Source organism: Lissotriton helveticus, chromosome 3_1, assembly GCF_964261635.1.
Source record: "Lissotriton helveticus chromosome 3_1, aLisHel1.1, whole genome shotgun sequence".
NCBI lineage: Eukaryota > Metazoa > Chordata > Amphibia > Caudata > Salamandridae > Lissotriton > Lissotriton helveticus.
The window spans coordinates 1694083686-1694103284 of NC_136061.1; the positions used below are offsets into that span (position 1 = coordinate 1694083686).

Consider the following 19599-nt stretch of genomic DNA (forward strand, 5'->3'; position numbering starts at 1 on the left):
ATTGGGCTTCATTGGGCTACATTCGGCTAATTAGCAAATAGCTCATCGCAAACTAGGAATGGTAAAGAATCGCTATTTATTCCTTAAAGTTCGCTATTTAGGAAATGCAAATAACTTTTATGATACATATGGCGGTTCATCTCTAACAAGATAAGAAGCATAGGGATAGATTTATGATGACTGGCGCATCACCAGGGATGTGTTAGTCATTCTGTGCCGCTGTTCCGTCACCTATGGTGTGCTGCATTTACAATGCGGCGCATCATGGGGCAAAAACAGCACAGATGCGTGATGTATCTGTGCCGTAAAGGTGGCGCATTGCTGGAGTTGTATCGCAAGTGTGATGAAGCTCCAGCAAGGGTCGGGGGTGCCCCTGTCGCAGGGTTTCTGTTCTCACACAGAACTGTGGACAGAGGATTGGAACCTCGGCGAATTAGGGTGTCCCAAAACTCACGTTAGTAATCAAAAACTATTTAGCAATCTAGGTACAGTGTCACATTGGATATAACAAACTCTCAATGTTTAGACAATCCAGAATATGAACTTATAGTACCTCAGGATACGTGGAACTCATGAACAGTCGGTCGTTATATATTTCTTAGAAACCAGAACATGGAGTTAAGAAGAACACATGTGTATTTGAAATGTTTATTTACTAATGCCGTCTTCTCAGGCGTAGTACCTTAGATAATAAAAGTACACATATTATCAGTAGCAAAATTACCAGCATAGTTACTAGTACATAAAAAGTGAATGGTGATAGTATGTTAACATGCTGTAAATGAATAAGAGTTAGCAACACTTATAAGCAGCCGCGGGCCGTGGAGGGAGTTACGGTGAGGCAGGGAGGCGGGGAGGGGGAGAAGCAGGGTGGAGAATACAAGTACACATATTATCAGTAGCAAAATTACCAGCATAGTTACTAGTACATAAAAAGCGAATGGTGACAGTATGTTAACATGCTGTAAATGAATAAGAGTTAGCAACACTTATAAGCAGCCGCGGGCCGTGGAGGGAGTTACGGTGGGGCAGGGAGGCGGGGAGGGGGAGGGGCAAGGTAGAGAGGGCTCCACCCTGCTTCTCCCCCTCCCCGCCTCCCTGCCCCATCGTAACTCCCTCCACGGCCCGCGGCTGCTTATATCTCACCCTCCCTAATACACATATTATATTATTTGCTAAGAAGGTCTCTTTGTGTTGGTTTAGGGCGTGTCCATACTTTAGTGTCTTAGATTTGAAGGAATCACATCAGCATACACCAGCTCTCTCTTCATGTGAACCGCATCAACTGTTGTGTATGTGTGTTCGGCAAAGCAATATAAAACCCGCCTCATGCCCAGAATTGGCAGAAGTTGCACTTATGTTATGAGTATGAAGTCGTGGAGATCAGACCTCATAACAATTCTGTATCGTGTTGTTCTTGAAACTTTAGCACTCGCTGTACAGATATAGTTTAACAAGTAAAGCAGATAGTAGACCAATAACATATTATTCTCATGTAAACCACGATGAACTACTAGGTGGAAAGCTAAAGCAACAACTAAGTGTCGTGTGCAGAAGTTGCAAAAAAGGAAAAATGGCGTTTAAACCGGTAATGAGCCCATGCTAACTTAACACGGTGTAAAGATATCCAGGACCTAGATGACACCTCCTCATGATCCGGAAACGAACTGAATAAGATAATAGAAGTGCCATCTCATGAGAGCAGATTGCAAGTTTATATGTGGACGGTCCGCAAGGTAAAGCATTAAAAACTAGGAAAATTCAATGCTAAAGAAAAATAAAACAGCCAAGTACTTTATCGAGTCTTAAGCCAATAGGCAAGGTAAATAATAAAAACTTGACAAATAAGTCAATGAATTGTCAATGAAATGCTAGTACTCAGCATATCAAACATGAAAAAGGTCTATGACATAACTGTGTATGCAAAATAAGCTGCAACAGCCTCCAATAGGAAGTCACCGTCTTCATCCGAAAACAGTTCAGCCATCCAATTTAAAAGCGGAAAAGAACATACGTGCTCTCCCAGCACCGGATCCTCTATCACCATCAGAGGACAGCTCGGTGGGTTTTCAAGAAAGCTGTGTTCCAAGAAAGACTGTGCTGCCGCCAGTAAATTCCAGGGACCAAGTAGTCCATGCATCAATGCCACAGCCATAATCCTTTCGCCAGGACAAATCAACTCGTGAGTAATGATAGGAGTCATCAGCTGATTAAAGTCGACGTCAGGAGAAACCGGTCCGCAGAGACACAAATCAATGGCCCAATCGAAATCACAGGTCAGGCAGTGAAATACAGGCTGGACACAGGTGAAGTAGGAGAACCGAAAAGATAATCCATATGCCGTGCTTAATATCGCCAACGGCATTGTGCCATAATATTCTAGCATGCGATTGCGGAACAGTGTCAGCAGCTGCAGGGTCGGAGGTTGCATAGGAGGGACATCCATATTTAAAAATGTAAAAAAGCACAAGAGCGTCCGCTGGTAATGCAAGTAAAAATGCAATCCACGAACCAGAGTGGAGAAAATGGAATGAAAGGGAGCAGGGATGACTCCAAAGATTTTCTCAAATGAAGTCACGAGACCACTGGTAACAACTTTAAAAAAGTGTGCCAGGGATTTTGTGGAGGATGCGTTAAAGATAGTCGGAAACATGTTGCTGAAATTGAAAGGCAAACCTGTGTACGGGTGTTCGCTATGTGAAGTACGAAAGTTTCACGGGCCGAACTCAAGGCCACCTCTCTCTGAGACAAAAGAGCTCTTATTCTTGTCATGCCGTTGAAACGTGTCCCAAGGTTGGTATTTGTGGCCAGATTGAAAACTCCCTATGTTCATGTGTGGGAGGAAATAGAACATTTCTGCAGCAAATAACCCGTTCACTTACTGTTACGATAAAAGGAATACTTTTTAATTAACTCAGAACAATCTTCATTATTGAGCATCAAATAACTACCATTTTCCAACAACTTGAACGTGGGGATGATAGCAGGAACTGGCGTGCCTTGCAACACGCAAGCCATATTTGGTCGGTGTTTGTTGCATGAATCGTGTAACTGTATGTGCCTACACATTAGTGAATGATCTGGCGTCTCAGTGCATTCCTCTCCATTCAGATAAACTTCTTGATCATCTTTGAAACATCTGTATGTGTATGGAAGCGACCAGACCTCATGAACAAAAGCACTACCTAAAGGTTCATAAAGACCTATTGGTATATATTTCATACAATTTGAAAACTTATATAAAGCAAAAGGCAGCGTTATTAAACCGTGGATAAGGCATGTTGCCAAAAAACCCGCAATCCTCTGCTGATGATGTCACTGAGCATGTCATGAATGATGTAATATGTGACATCATCAGTAGTGGATTATGGGTAATAGTATCTCTAGTTTACTCCCCTATAGCTGTCTTTCTTTTAACATAAGTGTGTGTTTCCTTCCCTTATACTTACTGTTTTTGGTTCGCTTCCAGTTCGCGTACCAGCGAGCGAACTAGGAAGCGAACTAAGAGAAATAGAGGTTGGCACAGTTCCAAATATTGTACCAATTTTTTAATAACGGGGAGGTAGTTCTGAAAAGAACTTTTTTTTTTATTTTTCTGAACATTTTTTTACTGTTTTTGAATTTTTCGGAACAGTTTTATATTTTTTTGGGTTTTTCTTGGAGGGGGCAATGAAAACGATTCATTGTAAAGGGCTCAACAGGAGCAACAAAACAAAAAAAAGAAGTATTTATTATTTTGGGCGTTTCGGACAAACTTGCATATGATAGTCAATAGCTCTGTTGATCAGAGTGATGCTTCTTTCTCCGTAGGAAATGAATCCATCGCAAAATACGCAGGTGTGTTTTACTTCACCAAATCTCATTTGTATATTTGGCACCATCTCCCTGCCCTCTGGTCCCGTTACTTCCGGTACAACAGATCTTCTGGCCATAATAGGGAGATTATCTAGGTCGTTCCGAAACTGTGCAGCACTGTAGTTGTTAGGATGCCACCTAGTCATATGGCGATGCATTGTGTAGTTTCCGAAACTGTATTTTTTGTCGGTCCCTCTGGACAGTCTATCTTGACATATAAGGCAAGTTACGTATCTTGCATTTACTTTTTTCTGACCTTTGGGAATTTTAAAAAATTGCCAAATGAAGTTTTCTTTCCGGTGAGACGTCTTGGGCTGCTCAGGCAAAAACTGCCTCTCTTCGTGCTCGTCCTCCTGTTCCTCTTCTTCTTCTTCTTGTTGAATTACAACTTGAGCAGGTGGTCCACTCTTCCTTGGATGTGGTGGAGGTGGTGGGGAAGCACCAGCTGAAGCTACTAAAGAAGCCATTGCTCAGTGATCACAAAGGGTCTTTCTCTCACAATGATGAAAGTCAGAGTGAGGAAAGAAGGAGGGATTTTCATCATTTGGGAAAAACAAGAGTTCTCAACCAATCAAAAGTGTTCATTTTAGATTATATGACCTAGTCTTACATCATTAGGAAACCAAAAGTGAAATGAACCAATGAAAAGTGTTATTACCAAGTCACATGACTTGCTGTGTTTACGTTAAGCGCTTTGCAGGGCCTCCCGGTTTGCTTCCAGAAACCTGCGCTTTGGCACTCGCTTCGCGTACCAGTTTGCTAACGTAGCACGTCATATGACGTATCAAGCGACAACGTGGAACGTCATGCGGACGGGAGGCGTCACGATGTTGTTTTCTAACGCGGCACTTGCGGTAAAGAAACGTTTACCGGCTCGCGGTCTATTTCGCGGCATCAAGGTCAGCTAACGGGAAGCTTCCCGATTCGCGAAGCGGGAACGAAGAAAAAAAAATATTTAAAAAAAAAATTATTCATAAACATATAAAATATATTTTTGGATTTAAAGAAGAATACATTTTACAGCTACAGATATTAGCTGTTAAAAAACCAATGAAATTCACAGAAAAAACCATAGGTTATAGACCATATATAGTTAGGAATTAGCATTTACAAAACCTTGAAAATTCACTGAAAAAACCATAGGTTATAGACCATATATAGTTAGGAAATAGCATTTAGAAAACCTTATTTTACTCACACAAAACCATTGAAATTCCATATATAGTTAGTTGCACTAACTATATATCGCGCACCTGCAATCCACTGCTGATGATGTCACATATTACATCATTCATGACATGGTCAGTGACATCACTGATGACATCACTGATGACATCTCAAATGACATCACTGATGACATCACTGATGACAACATCCAGTGACTGTATGCTTCTGTAAAGTTAAAATATGTCTTACATATTGAAGAATGAGTGGATGTATAAGTGTCTGGATGAAGGATTTAGTAGGTGCATGACTGACTGTATAAGTGAGTGATTAAATGTGTCTCACTGAGTGCATGGGTTAGTGACTAAACTGTTTTAAATTGTGCATCATTGTGTCTGTTGTTTTGTAATCTGATGCATGTGTTGATCATTAGCTATATGACTAACTATATGGGTTATTGATTAGTTGCCCAAGTATTTGTATGGGAGACTGAGTGTGTGTGTGGGTGTCTGGGAGGTGTATGACTCTGTGCATAGATGTGTGAGCAGTTGATTCACTAGATGTATGGGTTCAAAAGTGCATGTGGAAACATCTGTATGGGCGGTTGACTGTGTGCATGAGTGTATTGGTGAGTGAATGGATATCTCAGTGCTACATGTCAAAGTAAGTACATATGTAAAACACAGTACATGTGATAGTTGACATATATAAATAACTGTGCATAAGAGCCAGTGAATGTGTGAGTGGCTGTATGGATTATTGTGAACTTGTATCAGGGATTGTATAACAGAGTAAATATGTGTTATTATATGTTCCAATAAGTAAGGTGTGTATAACTATATAGTTGAGGAAATCGAGGTGTGATTGATTCTTTGCAAGACTGACTAGGTGTGTGAGTAACTCCATGGATGAGTGACAGTCTGTGAGTGTCTGTTTACACTGAGTGTATCTAAGGTTATATTAGAGTCTGAAGAGGTTCATTGTATCATCACATGAATGATGTCATCAGTGATGTGATCAGTAATGTCAAATGAGATGTCATCAGTGATGTCATCAGTGATGTCATTTGAGATGTCATCAGTGATGTCATCAGTGATGTCACTGACCATGTCATGAATGATGTAATATGTGACATCATCAGCAGTGGATTGCAGGTGCGCGATATATAGTTAGTGCAACTAACTATATATGGAATTTCAATGGTTTTGTGTGAGTAAAATAAGGTTTTCTAAATGCTATTTCCTAACTATATATGGTCTATAACCTATGGTTTTTTCAGTGAATATATATATATATATATATATATATATATATATATACATATATATATATATATATATATTCACAGAAAAAACCATAGGTTATAGACCATATATAGATAGGAATTAGCATTTACAAAACCTTGAAAATTCACTGAAAAAACCATAGGTTATAGACCATATATAGTTAGGAATTAGCATTTAGAAAACCTTATTTTACTCACACAAAACCATTGAAATTCCATATATAGTTAGTTGCACTAACTATATATCGCGCACCCGCAATCCACTGCTGATGATGTCACATATTACATCATTCATGACATGGTCAGTGACATCACTGATGACATCACTGATGACATCTCAAATGACATCACTGATGACATCACTGATAACAACATCCAGTGATTTTTTGTTTCTATAAAGTTTAAATATGTCTTACATATTGAAGAATGAGTGGATGTGTAAGTGTCTGGACGAAGGATTTAGTAGGTGCATGACTGACTGTATGAGTGAGTGATTAAATGTGTCTCACTGACTGCATGGGTTAGTGACTAAACTGTCTTAATTTGTGCATCATTATGTCTGTTGTTCTGTAAACTGCTGCATGTGTTGATCAGTAGCTATATGAGTAACTATATGGGTTATTGATTGATTGCCCAAGTATTTGTATGGGAGACTGAGTGTGTGTGTGGCTAGCTGGGAGGTGTGTGACTCTGTGCAGATCAATCTGTACTTGTATCAATGATTGTATAAGGAGGTAAGTATGTGTTAGTATATGTTTGAAAATGTAAGGTGCTCTATGTTTAACTGTATAGACAAGAAAATGGAAGTGTCATTGATTCTTTACAGGACTGACTAGGTGTGTGAGTAACTCCATGGATGAGTGGCAGACTGTGAGTGTCTGTATAGGTGTATGAGTGCATATGATAGTGTTGTAAAGATGAGTGATTGTATGTATGAATGATTGTATGGGTGAATGAGTGAAGGTGTGTGTAGACGTAGCAATCAGTGAGTGCGTATGTAGTAACTAGTATTGATGTGTCAATGGTTTCAAAAATTATACTCTCTTTTTAACACTGGGTGAAACAGAGGTTATATTAAAATGTGAGGAGATGCATTGTATTGTCACATGAATGATATCATCAGTGATGTGGTCATTGATGTCAAATGAGATGTTATCAGTGATGTCATCAGTGATGTCATTTGAGATGTCATCAGTGATGTCATCAGTGATGTCACTGACCATGTCATGAATGATGTAATATGTGACATCATCAGCAGTGGACTGCGGGTGCGCGATATATAGTTAGTGCAACTAACTATATATGGAATTTCAATGGTTTTGTGTGAGTAAAATAAGGTTTTCTAAATGCTAATTCCTAACTATATATGGTCTATAACCTATGGTTTTTTCAGTGAATTTTCAAGGTTTTGTAAATGCTAATTCCTAACTATATATGGTCTATAACCTATGGTTTTTTCTGTGAATTTCATTGGTTTTTTAACAGCTAATATCTGTAGCTGTAAAATGTATTCTTCTTTAAATCCAAAAATATATTTTATATGTTTATGAATAATTTATTTTTTAAATATTTTTTTTTCTTCGTTCCCGGTTCGCGAATCGGGAAGCTTCCCGTTAGCTGACCTTGATGCCGCGAAATAGACCGCGAGCCGGTAAACGTTTCTTTACCGCAAGTGCCGCGTTAGAAAACAACATCGTGACGCCTCCCGTCCGCATGACGTTTCACGTTGTCGCGTGATACGTCATATGACGTGCTACGTTAGCGAACTGGTACGCGAAGCGAGTCGCAAAGCGCAGGTTTCTGGAAGCAAACCGGGAGGCCCTGCAAAGCGCTTAACGTAAACACAGCAAGTCATGTGACTTGGTAATAACACTTTTCATTGGTTCATTTCACTTTTGGTCTCCTAATGATGTAAGACTAGGTCATATAATCTAAAATGAACACTTTTGATTGGTTGAGAACTCTTGTTTTTCCCAAATGATGAAAATCCCTCCTTCTTTCCTCACTCTGACTTTCATCATTGTGAGAGAAAGACCCTTTGTGATCACTGAGCAATGGCTTCTTTAGTAGCTTCAGCTGGTGCTTCCCCACCACCTCCACCACATCCAAGGATGAGTGGACCACCTGCTCAAGTTATAATTCAACAAGAAGAAGAAGAAGAGGAACAGGACGACGAGCACGAAGAGAGGCAGTTTTTGCCTGAGCAGCCCAGGACGTCTCACCGGAAAGAAAACTTCATTTGGCAATTTTTTAAAATTCCCAAAGGTCAGAAAAAAGTAAATGCAAGATACGTAACTTGCCTTATATGTCAAGATAGACTGTCCAGAGGAACCGAGAAAAAATACAGTTTCGGAAACTACACAATGCATCGCCATATGACTAGGTGGCATCCTAACAACTACAGTGCTGCACAGTTTCGGAACGACCTAGATAATCTCCCTATTATGGCCAGAAGATCTGTTGTACCGGAAGTAACGGGACCAGAGGGCAGGGAGATGGTGCCAAATATACAAATGAAATTTGGTGAAGTAAAACACACCTGCGTATTTTGCGATGGATTCATTTCCTACGGAGAAAAAAGCATCACTCTGATCAACAGAGCTATTGACTATCATATGCAAGTTTGTACGAAACGCCCAAAATAATAAATACTTCTTTTTTTGTTTTGTTGCTCCTGTTGAGCCCTTTACAATGAATCGTTTTCATTGCCCCCTCCAAGAAAAACCCCAAAAAATATAAAACTGTTCAGAAAAATTCAAAAAAAGTAAAAAAATGTTCCGAAAAATAATAAAAAAAATATAAAACAACAAAAACAATGAAAAAAAAAGTTCTTTTCAGAACTACCTCCCCGTTATTAAAAAATTGGTACAATATTTGGAACTGTGCCAACCTCTATTTCTCTTAGTTCGCTTCCCAGTTCGCTCGCCGGTACGCGAACTAGAAGCGAACCAAAAACAGTAAGTATAAGGGAAGGAAACAGACACTTATGTTAAAAGAAAGACAGCTATAGGGGAGTAAACTAGAGATACTATTACCCGTAATCCACTGATGATGATGTCACATATTACATCATTCATGACATGCTCAGTGACATCATCAGCAGAGGATTGCGGGTTTTTGGCAACGTGCCTTATCCACGGTTTAATAACGCTGCCTTTTGCTTTATATAAGTTTTCAAATTGTATGAAATATATACCAATAGGTCGTTATGAACCTTTAGGTAGTGCTTTTCTTCATGAGGTCTGGTCGCTTCCATACACATACAGATGTTTCAAAGATGATCAAGAAGTTTATCTGAATGGAGAGGAATGCACTGAGACGCCAGATCATTCACTAATGTGTAGGCACATACAGTTACACGGTTCATGCAACAAACACCGACCAAATATGGCTTGCGTGTTGCAAGGCACGCCAGTTCCTGCTATCATCCCCACGTTCAAGTTGTTGGAAAATGGTAGTTATTTGATGCTCAATAATGAAGATTGTTCTGAGTTAATTAAAAGTATTCCTTTTATCGTAACAGTAAGTGAACGGGTTATTTGCTGCAGAAATGTTCTATTTCCTCCCACACATGAACATAGGGAGTTTTCAATCTGGCCACAAATACCAACCTTGGGACAGATTTCAACGGCATGGCAAGAATAAGAGCTCTTTTGTCTCAGAGAGAGGTGGCCTTGAGTTCGGCCCGTGAAACTTTCGTGCTTCACATAGCGAACACCCGTACAGAGGTGCAGACCCCTTTCAATTCACATTTGCCTTTCAATTTCAGCAAGATGGTTCCGACTATCTTTAACGCATCCTCCACAAAGACCCTGGCGCACTTTTTTAAAGTTGTTACCAGTGGTCTCGTGACTTCATTTGAGAAAATCTTTGGAGTCATCCCTGCTTCCTTTCATTCTATTTTCTCCACTCTGGTTCGTGGATTGGCATTTTTACTTGCATTACCAGCGGACGCTCTTGTGCTTTTTTACATTTTTAAATATGGATGTCCCTCCTATGCAACCTCCCACCCTGCAGCTGCTGACACTGTTCCGCAATCGCATGCTAGAATATTATGGCGCAATGCCGTTGGCGATATTAAGCACGGCATATGGATTATCTTTTCGATTCTCCTACTTCACCTGTGTCCAGCCTGTATTTCACTGCCTGACCTGTGATTTCGATTGGGCCATTGATTTGTGTCTCTGCGGACCGGTTTCTCCTGACGTCGACTTTAATCAGCTGATGACTCCTATCATTACTCACGAGTTGGTTTGTCCTGGCGAAAGGATTATGGCTGTGGCATTGATGCATGGACTCCTTGGTCCCTGGAATTTACTGACGGCAGCACAGTCTTTCTTGGAACAGAGCTTTCTTGAAAACCCACCGAGCTGTCCTCTGATGGTGATAGAGGATCCGGTGCTGGGAGAGCACGTATGTTCTTTTCCGCTTTTAAATTGGATGGCTGAACTGTTTTCGGATGAAGACGGTGACTTCCTATTGGAGGCTGTTGCAGCTTATTTTGCATACACAGTTATGTCATAGACCTTTTTCATGTTTGATATGCTGAGTACTAGCATTTCATTGACAATTCATTGGCTTATTTGTCAAGTTTTCATTATTTACCTTGCCTATTGGCTTAAGACTCGATAAAGTACTTGGCTGTTTTATTTTTCTTTAGCATTAAATTTTCCTAGTTTTTAATGCTTTACCTTGCGGACCGTCCACATATAAACTTGCAATCTGCTCTCATGAGATGGCACTTCTATTATCTTATTCAGTTCGTTTCCGGATCATGGGGAGGTGTCATCTAGGTCCTGGATATCTTTACACCGTGTTAAGTTAGCATGGGCTCATTACCGGTTTAAACGCCATTTTTCCTTTTTTGCAACTTCTGCACACGACACTTAGTTGTTGCTTTAGCTTTCCACCTAGTAGTTCATCGTGGTTTACATGAGAATAATATGTTATTGCTCTACTATCTGCTTTGCTTGTTAAACTATATCTGTACAGCGAGTGCTAAAGTTTCAAGAACAACACGATACAGAATTGTTATGAGGTCTGATCTCCACGACTTCATACTCATAACATAAGTGCAACTTCTGCCAATTCTGGGCATGAGGCGGGTTTTATATTGCTTTGCCGAACACACATACACAACAGTTGATGCGGTTCACATGAAGAGAGAGCTGGTGTATGCTGATGTGATTCCTTCAAATCTAAGACACTAAAGTATGGGCACGCCCTAAACCAACACAAAGAGACCTTCCTAGCAAATAATATAATATGTGTATTAGGGAGGGTAAGATATAAGCAGCCGCGGGCCGTGGAGGGAGTTACGGTGAGGCAGGGAGGTGGGGAGGGGGAGAAGCAGGGTGGAGCCCTCTCTACCTTGCCCCTCCCCCTCCCCGCCTCCCTGCCCCACCGTAACTCCCTCCACGGCCCGCGGCTGCTTATAAGTGTTGCTAACTCTTATTCATTTACAGCATGTTAACATACTGTCACCATTCGCTTTTTATGTACTAGTAACTATGCTGGTAATTTTGCTACTGATAATATGTGTACTTGTATTCTCCACCCTGCTTCTCCCCCTCCCTGCCTCCCTGCCTCACCGTAACTCCCTCCACGGCCCGCGGCTGCTTATAAGTGTTGCTAACTCTTATTCATTTACAGCATGTTAACATACTATCACCATTCGCTTTTTATGTACTAGTAACTATGCTGGTAATTTTGCTACTGATAATATGTGTACTTGTATTATCTAAGATACTACGCCTGAGAAGACGGCATTAGTAAATAAACATTTCAAATACACATGTGTTCTTCTTAACTCCATGTTCTGGTTTCTAAGAAATATATAACGACCGACTGTTCATGAGTTCCACGTATCCTGAGGTACTATAAGTTCATATTCTGGATTGTCTAAACATTGAGAGTTTGTTATATCCAATGTGACACTGTACCTAGCTTGCTAAGGAGTTTTTGATTACTAACGTGAGTTTTGGGACACCCTAATTCGCCGAGGTTCCAATCCTCTGTCCACAGTTCTGTGTGAGAACAGAAACCCTGCGACAGGGGCACCCCCGACCCTTGCTGGAGCTTCATCACACTTGCGATACAACTCCAGCAATGCGCCACCTTTACGGCACAGATACATCACGCATCTGTGCTGCTTTTGCCCCATGATGCGCCGCATTGTAAATGCAGCACACCATAGGTGACGGAACAGCGGCACAGAATGACTAACACATCCCTGGTGATGCGCCAGTCATCATAAATGTATCCCTATGCTTCTTATCTTGTTAGAGATGAACCGCCATATGTATCATCAAAGTTTTTTGCATTTCCTAAATAGCGAACTTTAAGGAATAAATAGCGATTCTTTACCATTCCTAGTTTGCGATTAGCTATTTGCTAATTACAAATTACCCATTCATTTCCTTCATTTCCATAGGGCGGTTGGACTCACTTTTAGCTCGAACGGCTGAATGGATTTCCACGAAACTTGGCAAAATTGTAGGGACTGGTAGCCCGATGTGCCTTTGCTATGTCTCAAGATATATGCTCCAGTGGTTTTTACGAAAATTAACTTTGGAAAATATATATTGGGCTACATTGGCCTATATATATGTTGGAGCCCAAATGTAGCCCAATGTAGCCCAATGAAGCCCAATGTAGCCCAATGTAGCCCAAAGATGGCCGCCAGACACACAAAAAAACAAATGTAGCCCAAATATCAGCCAGATGTAGCCCAACTATAGCCCAGTGACAGAATGACCAATCAGCTTCGCAAACCTCCGTTACGCGAAGCGGAGCGCTGTTACAGATATATATCTTTTTTTGAACGTTAATTTCTCAAAATCCACTGGAGCACATATATTGAGACCTAGCAAAGGCACATCGGGCTACCAGTCCCTAATATTTTGCCAAGTTTCGTGCAAATCCATTCAGCCGTTCGATTATTATTATTATTTTTTTTTTTTGCCCAGCGGGGCCCTTTTAAAACCTCCACATCAAACCTAGGGGGTCAGCGAGGATCTACTATGCCCCCTTATAGTTATTTCCCCCTTTGTTTTGACCTCCTCTTGTCTCTCGATCCTACCGAGAGACAAGATGGCGGCCGCTACGGACTTTTTGGAATGTTGACAGACGCCGGAGAACCAATCAGCTTCGCTTCACAAAGCTCCGTTGCGCGTAAAGTACGCGTCCTGGGACGCTGCCAGGTCCGCTGTTACAGATATATATCTTTTTTTAAACGTTAATTTCTCAAAATCCACTGGAGCACATATATTGAGACCTACAAAAGGCACATCGGGCTACCAGTCCCTACAATTTTGCCAAGTTTCGTGCAAATCCATTCAGCCGTTCGGGCTAAAAGTGAGGCCAACCGCCCTATGGAAAACTCAATGTTAAAAACATGTTTTGGGACCCCCCTTTTTTCTCGGCCCCCCCTTGACGAACCCCCCCCAAATTTTCAAGGGCTGCTCAGAAACAAAATGTGCCATTTTCCTGAAAATTTCAGCCAATTCCGTCCACAAACGCCAAAGTTATTAGACATAGAATTTTCAAAAATCCCATAGAGAAAAAATCCTAACTATATATACCTACTGGCGACCGCCAGTAGGTAATATATATATATATATATCATAGGAAAACCGCAACATTCTATTGGGAATAACTTTGGCTTCGATATATGAATCTTCTTGAAATTCTCCAATCTTCTGTCCAGCTCAGTTTCGCTCTTTCCCTGCAAGTTTGGGGGTGATTGGTTGAGCGGGGGCAGATAAAAAAGGTGTCCCAAAACGTGTTTTCCCTATGCAATTTCTCATAGGACGTTTAGACACGACTACAGCCCGAACGGTTGAACGAAATTACACCAAATTTGGAAGAGAGGTACTCCTGAGTTCCAACTTGTGCCTTTTGCTTATATGGTGTTAATCTGGTCAGTAGTTTCTGAGAAAATTATGGTTTAAGTCATTTATATATCTATGGGCGTGGTGGATCCGCGGACTGTGCGAAGATTGGCATCGTACCATAAGCGCACCGTTACGATCACGCGCTGAATTCTAATTGGCTGTCAAGTGGTTGTAAACATTCAAAACCAGGAATTGCTGGCAGACATTTTGTGTCTCGGTAGAAGCGAGGGTGAAGAAGTCAGTGAACTATGTGTGCAAAACGTAAACAGGGGAAGGGTAGACACACTCTAATGGCCTGCTCAGGGGATCCCATAAGGAAGTAAGAAAATATATTTATTTTAAAGTCGCGAGATGCGTGTAGGATCCGCACATTTCGCCGCCAAAAAAACAAAGGATGTATTTTTGAGATATACATCAAGCTTATGTGTTTAGATCTTGGGTGGCTCTAAAAAGAGCCCTTGTGTTTATTGAGAGATTTTAGTTCCTACAAGTAAGTACCGATTCAGAGTCTAAAGTTCATGATGAAGACTCTGTTCCCTTTATCTGTAAAATGTATAGCATCTCTCCTATAGATGCCATGCATAGTGAAACGCAGATTGTTGTGGTAAATGGACCATATTCTATAGTCTCTTTGACTCAAGAAAATATAGTTGTGTCCCACAATTCACTCTAAGCATCTTGAAAGGAAGTCTCGATGCACTCAGATGGTCTCTGTAAATGAAATGGCAGTTTGAAAATGAAGATTTTTCTAAAATGGTGGACAAAATGCAGTGTTGAAAAACAGAAAAGAAATGATTGATTGTTCGACAACATTGTACACTGAAAGCTAGGGTGCATGTTTCTGTTTTTTAAAAGCATGATTGTTATTGGTTATCAGAACATGATTGAAAATAACATTACGTAGGATAAATTGGTATATTGAGAAGTCAAGCACACTTGCTGTTTTATTTAGCAACATTGTGTGATGAACTTTTGCATTCTTCGGGAGCTGGCATTGTATGTGGAAATGCATTGTCCTTTGATTTTGAAAGTGAGAACAGATTTCACTGCTCTGTCTTTCAAAATGCAAACTAAGTTGGGAGGGTGGGAGTTGTGAGAGTCCCGCCCTGTCAAAGAAAACAGCAGTGTCCCGGGGGTAGGCACCCCGGGACACTGCAGGAGCACGCCGTCGGGCGTGTCGGTACCGAGGGCCTTGTAATTCACACATTCCCGGAGGGTGGTGGTTCCCGGGGCTTGAGGGGGGTCGTTGACGCCCACACACTTCTCCACACATCACTTGCGTGCAATAAAGTTTTATCAGTAAAAGTGTATGTCTGTGCACATTTAGTGACTATTTCAATAGAAAACGTGCAGTCTGTAAATGACAGTGCACTGGCGCATGAAGCTTTAGTTAGATTAAAACTATCACCACCCTCAAGTCCATTAAAGCTGGGTGGGCCTCGAAAGATTGTTGTTCTAAAAATGTGGGTTGTAGTTCTAAGAAGTTTGGGAATCACTGCTCTAGCATATCACACTGCCTTTTTTGCTCTTAAGACATATTCTTGTCAGTGCATACCAGTGCTTCAGCTGAGCCGACCAGTCATCCAGACTAGATCTAGTTTTGTAAGCAGCCACAGACCCCGAGTAGGAGCGGCAGACCCCCAAGTGTCCTTCGACTCTAAATTAAGAACCACTGCTCTACAGCAACAACCCAGGTGCACGTTTTGCGTCTATAATGAAAAGTAAAAGGATGTTGGCATCCTGCTAATACACATCATTGCCAGTCCCCAGCTGGCAAGAAGTCCCTGGTGTATTGACGTGGCAGCGTGGCCAAGGCATACATACATACACTCTACCCCTTCCAGAGTCTGGGTAGAATGTTTATTTCTAGCCATACTCATTGGCCGTGAAAAGGAAGAAGTAACTAGAGAACGGTGGAGATTTATCACATTTCGATATTAAACAAGATAGCACGACATGCTGCCATCCATGAACGTGATTTTGATCACATTTGAATGACTACTCTGAGAGAAAATTAGGCAACTGAAAATATGAAAAAGCTTTTCGTGGAGCACTCAGTGAAAAGTCCGACGTCGTTTTCCTCACGTACTTTACATTCAACAAGCATGAATAGAGGAGTGAAGACATAACATGGAATATTTCAGAACACATTGCAATAATCACGGATATAAATTGGCTGGTGAACGTGTTAATCAATCCATAACCGTTTAAAATGAAGACTGCTAGCCAACTTCCGGGGAACAAAACATCTGGCTCCATAACAACAATTATTTTATAATGCGCCCATTAATATTGTGCAAATTCATCTGGAAACAGCCGCAAACTGATTAAACTGCAACATTACTCAGTTCAAAAATATCTATCAATTAATTAGATCTATCCCCATAAAAGATAAAATACATATGTTTTTAACTGTACCGTGGAAAGAAATCAAGCTTTTTTGTCAAAGCACAAATTACAATTATATCTGGAACACTGTATTCTGATGACACAGCATTATTACCAGACTTTTCTTTTGCATATCTTTAGAGAACGGAAAATCAGTTTGCAAAAATCGAACACATATTTTGATAAAAAACATGGAAGCGTAGCTAATTTTGATCCTCGATGATGTAGGCCAGATCCAGAATGAGAGCGGCTGTCTCCACCGCTACTTGCAGGCCACTGACCTTTGCTGCGAAGCAATCCAACACAAGCCGGTCTTTGGGGTTCATCTGCAACCCCTGAGACGAGTCTTGAGGATTGAATGGGCAACTACGGCATCCCAGAGCTGTCAAAGAGAGAGATTGCTGTTTCTTGTACAAGCCACAGCCACACTGTGCAGGTGAAGCAGGATCATTTGTATCCAAGGGTGCATCAGGTGGAGACGACCACAAATGTCCTCTGCGCGTATCAGTAAGGAGTTCACCCCCATCATGCTCCAAGCTGCGAGCTACGGATTCAAGTGACTGGGAAAAGACTTCCGCCACAACCTGGTAATCCGGGTGCGAGCAATTCAGGTCTTGGAGAACGATGTCAGGCACGTGAGTCTTGTATCTTAGATAAGAAGCCAGGTGAGTTTCTGTGCAACCACCTCCCAGCAATGCCAAAGGTTGCTTAATTGTTAACTGAAGAATATGCTGTGCAGTGTAACAAGCACGCTTTAGCTCGTCGAGTGCCGTTCCATTCCGGTTACAAAGTAAAATGCTGCAGATTGTTGTATCATCGGATATTAAATGCAAAAATTGTTTTGAGGCTAGACTCTCGACACGAACGCTCCTTAGGTGGCCATAACATGCTGGAGAAACAGGAGTCAGGGAAGCAATCGGCTGTGCACCTGTCATTTGTGTCAATGGTTCCATTTGGGCTGCTCTAAGTCTCTCCACGGCCATCACATGGTTTTCATGGAGGTATTGCTTCAAAGATGGGTGGATAACTAAAAACGATGCCCCTGCGACTAGGAACCAATTCCTTCGTAACCAGCTTTTCTGTTTCATGTCTGATGGTATCCAGGTTCGTTGCTGCACCTTGAAAGGTTTGAGACCAGATATAAAGATCGATACTGTTCTATTTTCCTTTCGTGTGTTCTTTGCCTTGCATCACATAAGTCACAATAGCAGGCTCTGTTATCACATTCTCCGTTTTGGGGTGGAAAAGTGGATTTGCTTTGATGTTATACCAGCCCCAATGCACAAGTCCGAGTCCAGTTCCCATAACAATCAAAACTTTATAGTTCTTCCAAATGTCTTTGAGGCCCATGTTCTAGATTATACCTTACTGCCAGAGCACCACCGCTCCTGCCTCCCACACACTTCTCATTTTTGAGGGGGGGTCGGATGCGAAAGTGATGCAAGGGGGTTGTAAATCTGGTACACAGTGTTCTGTTTTACTTTGCTTTACTTTCTGTCATGTAGAGAATCCATAACGGGTTCTGTACAGCCAGTACCTTTCAACCCTACCCCAAACAGCTTTCTGCCTGTTATTATAGTAACAGTTCATTGAGCACTTAATTTAGCACAGATGTTAGAAGTTCACCACACTATGTTGCTAATGGTGTTGTAGTTTTAAAAGTTTTCCATAGGAACCGATAGTTGTAGCAATTTACTCTGGTAAAGATCTGGTCAAGAGTTAGCCTCAGAATTATACTTCAAATTATAAATGTAATTTCTAATGGGGACTGCTACCCCCACACAAAAAAAGACGTATATACTTTTTTAAAATTAACTTTTATTAAAACAATAAATAACTGGAAACACAACTAAAAGATAACAATACAATAAATAACTAGAACCATAACTTTAACAAAACAATATAATAAACAACATGTGATATGGACTTAAATAGAAGTATGATAGGTAATCTGTCAAAGTCAAAGTAACACTTGACGGTATTTACTTTTTTTTTACGTGTGCATGTGCCTGATACATTTCACTTGTCTTATAGGCTTGCGTTCAAGCGGTGTCTGTATAGAAGGGCCTACTGCGTCATATTTACATTACAGATCAACAGGTCTTTAAAATGATTCAGAGATGAGACAGAATTAGGTGAGAGATCAAGTCATTATGCAGGACAATATTCTTTAGGGCTTATTTACAAAACTCTTGCGCCACTTTTGTGTTACTTTTCTCATGTTGAAAGTGACGCAAACGTGGCCCAAGGGGTTTGTAAATAAGCTCTTTTATTTCTAATGCATTTAATCGGAGATATTGTATATCTAGGCCGCTCTGCTTACTTTGTGTAGACACTGTGACCAACAGAGTTTGCAACTTCAATTCAGCCTTGGTTCTACACGTCAGAGTGGACAGCAGCGTCCATAACTTTAAAAGAGAAAGAGAAACAATATGAGAGAGAGTGAGAGAGAGAAAGATAGAGAAAACGACAGTAAAACTGTGAGAGAGAGAAAGTTATAGATGGAGCAGATTTACAAACCCAGCCTCCACCACCCATGGACCTTACTCCCCGTTGTTGCCACTTCCTTTGCTATGCCTTATCAATCAAATCTCTTCACTTGACCTTGGGTGTACCCGCTTTCAAAACGCTCCCAGTGGCCATTGTACATGCAGACTTTGGTCCACCCTTTTTAGCTATTTTTGAACTTTGAGATATAATGTTCTACCTATGTTGTTAATCACCTACTTTCTCCTTTCAAATTCTTTTGGAAAGATCTTATCAAGTCTTCAAGAGAAAAAGTAAGAACGCTGGGAAACCATTTTATATGTGAGTTCTGTATGCCATCCTAATACCCAATCATCTAATTTCATGCTTGCTACCGTTCTGTAATGCACTTAAGTTGCAGTGTTCATTCTTGACTGGCTGTGTGCGTTACGACAATATTGAATGTTTTGAAATTAATTTCCACAAGTCTTAAAAAAGCTGAATGCAAGAAAAGTTACTTGCGGCATATGCAAGACTGCTTTCAAG

At 40.9% G+C, this 19599-nt stretch overlaps 1 pseudogene; it reads right to left on the bottom strand.

Moving 5' to 3' along the window:
* Positions 1-16752: 16752 nt before the first annotated feature.
* Positions 16753-17801, bottom strand: LOC144825099 (molecular chaperone MKKS pseudogene; annotated as a pseudogene).
* Between the last annotated feature and the right edge of the window lie 1798 nt (positions 17802-19599).